Source organism: Peromyscus californicus, unplaced genomic scaffold, assembly GCF_007827085.1.
Source record: "Peromyscus californicus insignis strain IS unplaced genomic scaffold, ASM782708v3 Scaffold_8__1_contigs__length_139910024, whole genome shotgun sequence".
NCBI classification, from domain to species: Eukaryota; Metazoa; Chordata; class Mammalia; order Rodentia; family Cricetidae; genus Peromyscus; species Peromyscus californicus.
This window is the reverse complement of record NW_026294606.1, coordinates 86,207,480-86,212,171: the sequence shown is the minus strand read 5'-3', so window position 1 is coordinate 86,212,171 and position 4,692 is coordinate 86,207,480.

The following is a 4,692-nucleotide window of genomic DNA, read 5'->3' as shown; positions in this document are numbered from 1 at the left end:
GGCTCCCCAGAAGGCTCCTTTCCAGGGAGCAGTGTCCACCAATAATCTGTTGCCTCAGCCCAAGTGCAGGCCTCTGCCTGGACACAGACCACCCAGGCTCTGGGTAGCCCTATCTAGTCCTTAACACCCTTAGATCCAGGGTCTGGCTCTCCTTGAAGAGCCTTTCTGAGGTTGTGTCATCTGGGACTAGGTGTGGCTCTGATGTCCTTCACTTGTGCGTGATGATTTTCCCTGACTTCTGACTCAGATACATACATGCTAACCTGACATCTCAGGGTCATTCTGAGATAGATGACAATATGGACAAGGCCTTCACTCTCTTCAGGGCTGATGTGGCTGACAACTGGATGCACCTTGGCTTCATGCATGGCAGCAGGGGCTATCTGTATCTCCTTCTATAGAGAGGTTTCACAGTGTCCTGTGGCAGCCTAGGCTGAGGCAAGTTTGAGGTCCTAAAGAATCCAGGCTGAGGCTGGCGGCAGTGGTACATGCCTTTAATCCCAGCACTCAGGAGGCAGAGCCAGGTGGGTCTACAGAGTGAGATCCAGGACAGAGAAACTACACAGAGAAACCCTGTCTCAAAAACAACAACAACAACAAAAAGAATCCAGGCTGAGAACACTCTTTGAGGCTGGAAGCCATAGCAGATGAAGGGGGTGTTAATGTTAATTAGGACCTCCCTGTAGGCATAAGCAGGACCTATATCACCCACCCAAAGACTGACATGGGGATAAGGGTGAAGGCGGACAAAGGGGTAACCTTGTAGCCAGCATCTCTATGGGGGCAGTCACATGGCAGGTCTGTCACATGGCTAGATGTCCTCTGTGCCCAATGCTTGGGACCAGCTGTGTTTCAGATTTCGTTTTTTAAATTATTTCAGAATGTTTTTATGTCTGAAATGAAATATCTTGGGAATGGACCTCAAGTCTCAACATGAGACTCATCTGTGTTTTATCCACATTTCATCCCATAGCCTGTGGGGGAGTTTTACACAATATTTTATTTGACTCGCCATTGGCTCTGCCTCACCTAAGGTCAGCTGTGGAATTTCACACTTGTATTTTCGTGTCAGTATCAAAATGTTTTGGATTCTGGAGCAAATTGGATTTTAAACTTTTTGCATTAGGGGTGTTGAGTCTGCAGCCAAAGATAGTAGTAGTTCTGGAAGGGGAAGGAGAGCCAGGAGACATAGCATGGGGCCGCAATGGCGGGGCTGTAGGGAGGGGCGGGAGGTGGTACTGGGACAGATGCTGCAGAGAGGCAGGAAAGAGGAAGAGAGGCTGAGGGATCTGTGGGGCGTTTACCCACCAACCCCACAGCTCCCCAGAGTTTTCTTGAGTGTGAGCAGTATTAGTATATTAGATAGAAGGATTTAGATTGCGGAGATAAACAGATAGAAAATAAAGGATAGCCTTGAGGGGGCCTGGAACCTTTTCCAACGGCCCGACTGTCTCTGCCCCAGGGTTTTTATAGAGACGCCAAGGGGTGGAGCAAAAGACCTCCTCCCCCAGCACAGCCAAGTGCAGACCATCTCAGACACCTGCACTCAGGCCCGTGGTCCTAATCATCCTCTATGCGGACCTTCTGGGTAAAGCCACCAGGAACCTGAAAACGGGCTCCCACAGGGATCCTAGTGGCTACAAGTTTGGGCCTGGGGTGAAGTGGCTCCTGTGAGCCGAGGGTGAGCCTGAAAGGATAGAAGGAATACCCAGGAGGTGGGCCAAAGTGCGGGCTTTATAAAACCTGTCCTTTAAGAAGAGCTGTGAACGACAGAGAATTTGCTGCTGTTTTGAGACAGGGTCTTATGCAGCCCTTGTGTTTGCTACATAGCTCCTGATCCTCCTGGCATCTCCTCCTAAGTGCTGGGTGACAGGCACTCACCACTGCACCTGCCTGCAAACCCTCTTGTGATTGGCTGGCTCAGTGAGCACCCTGACCATGATATCTGACATTCTTATTTCTCTTAGGGGGAAAGGGAGCAAAGCAGCATCTCTTCTCCTAGTCCACACGGGCATCTCTCTCGAGACTCACGCTCTGTGAGCAGAGGTCATACCCAGTGTCCTTGAGTGTACCCCACAGGGTAGACAAGCTTGAACTACCAGCAGGTTGGTGGGTCATTGCTGCTATTTTATGACTTGAGAATCCAGGGTCTCACAGAATATCATTTAAATATTTCCTATATCCCTATGTGGGGCAGAGTTCTGTGGACAATGAGACGGGAAATTGGGGAAATGCATGTCATATGGCCATTAAAATGGAGCAGACAACCTGGAGGTAGATATGAGCAGTTTTTGAGCAAGGACACAGACTCTCCCAATTTAAATTCCTATCCTAAAGCATATGTCGCTCCATCCTCTTGAGAGTAAATTACTTTTATAACGATGGATTAGCCCAGAGGTCTCATCAGAGCATGAGGTCTCATCTATTTGTGTTTAATACCGAGAGGTGCGAGGCACAGGAAATTGGGTTTTGACGCCTATGAATGGTCTCTCTCATGCTCACGGACCAAACTGCAAGGCAAACTCAATTTGGGAGTGTTGGCAGGGCTGTCGCCTTTGGAGGTCACCTTTTCAGAAACACTGGTCCAGGGTGACTGTTTTCAACACTGGAAAACCAGCATCTCTCTTCCTGCTGAGTCCTGGCGCCATGAACTTCAAGTCTAAACACCTGGCACAGAGGCCTGCCCCTTCTCACCTGGCCTCTGACCTGTGCTACTTCCTCGGATGGCCCAGCTGCCTGCTGGAGCCCACTTTTGCTTCCAATCTGTTTCTCTTGGGTGTACTGGCTTTCGTTTTCAATTTAAAAACTTTGTCATAAAAACCTTGCAAATAAATAAAAATATTACACGCCTGAATGAACCAGACCTGAAGTCTATGCAACTCCTTTATTTCCTATTCTATGCCGTTAGAACAGGCATTTGGAAGGGAAGCTGTGGAGTTTCATAGTATCAAATATATCTGGTTCTCCTGCAGGGCCAGAATGAATGTGCTTCCTGTCCACTGCAATAAGCCTCCATCCCTCTCATCCTGTTTGTGACATGCCCTCCTGTGGTTTTTTTACTTATAACCTCACTATCTGCTTCATTTATTTTTTTTTTCTGCTCCCAGTAGCTTATTTCTGTTCTGCCCATGGCCATTATTTTTCACACATTGGCCTCATGAACTGACCTTGGCCTTTTTGCCTTTTCAGGTGCTTTACTTGGTGTGAACCTTCTGGTTGCTGTGTTCTGATCTTCTGAAAGAACTTCAAACTCTGCCTCAGTCTCACGGAGTTCCAAACTCTCTCTCTCTCTCTCTCTCTCTCTCTCTCTCTCTCTCTCTCTGTGTGTGTGTGTGTGTGTGTGTGTGTGTGTGTGTGTGTGTGTGTGTGTGTGCATGAGTGTGGTATGTATGGTATTAGTACATGTGCAATTTACACATGTGTCTTTTTAAAGATCTATTTATTTTTGTTTTATGTGTGTGAGTATTCGGCCTTCATATATGTCTGGGTCCCAGGTACATTGAGTGCCTGTGGAGGCATCATATCCCTTTGAACTGGAGTTACAGATTGTTGTTAGCCACCACATGGAAGTTGGGAATTGAATCCGAGAGAACAGCCATCTCTTCAGTTTGGTCCGTGAGCATGAGAGAGACCATACATTGCTCTTAACTGCTGAGCCATCTCTTCAGTCCCTGTATGCAGTATCTATGCATGTGTATACACATAGTTTATGTGTGTTGTGTCGGTGTGTGACAATCTAGCTTCACTGCCTATGGTCAAGGAGTGACCAGAGTCCACAGGCCAGGAACTCACCAGAGTACTGCATTGTCCTTTTCCACTGATGAACTCTCAATGTCACCTTGAAAGATTCTTTAATGCTATTAATGTGGTTTTCCTTTATTTTCACCAAAGTACTATCTTGGGTATAGTAAGTCATATAGGGGGTCCTGGCACAGTATTGAGTCTCCTGAAACATGGGTCTGTTTGTATCACACAGCTTTCTGTCACTGTGACAAAATGCCGGAGGAAATAACTTGGGGGACTGTAGCAGGAATCTTAAAAGTTCTTATTAATAAAATCAAACCGAGGGCCAGTTATTGGGGTGAAATGCTGGATGGTCAGAGAGACAGAACAAGCCACAGCTAACCTCACCTGGCCAACTTCTCAGCTGGTTTTGTTTCCTCAGACTGGAAGCCTCTGTGTCTTCATCCCAATGGCTCTCAGCTGAACTGCTGCTCGGAAAGCCTGAAGCTTAACCAGCTAAATGTTTCTAGTTTCTGGTCCTCACGCCTTATATACCTTTCTACCTTCTACCACCACTCTCTGGGATTAAAGGCTCACTTTCTAGGATTAAAGGCGTGTGTCACCATGCCTGGACGTTTCCAGTGTGGCCTTGAGCTCACAGAGATCCAGAGGGATTTCTGCCTCTGGAATGCTAGGATTAAAGGTGTGAGTGCCACCATTTTCTAGCCTTTGTATCTAGTGGTTGTTCTGTCTCTGACTCCAGATAAGTTTATTAGGGTGTACAACATTTTGGAGAACACAATACCACCACAGGGGACAATTTGCTTTGGCCACTTGGGTCCATTGTTCCTGGGACAAGCTGAGGCAGAGCATCATGGCAGAGTAAGCTGTTTGTCTCACAGCATCAAGAAACAGGATATCCTTTTCAAAGAGAACTCCCCCATGACTCTAACCAGCCCTGTCTCCATT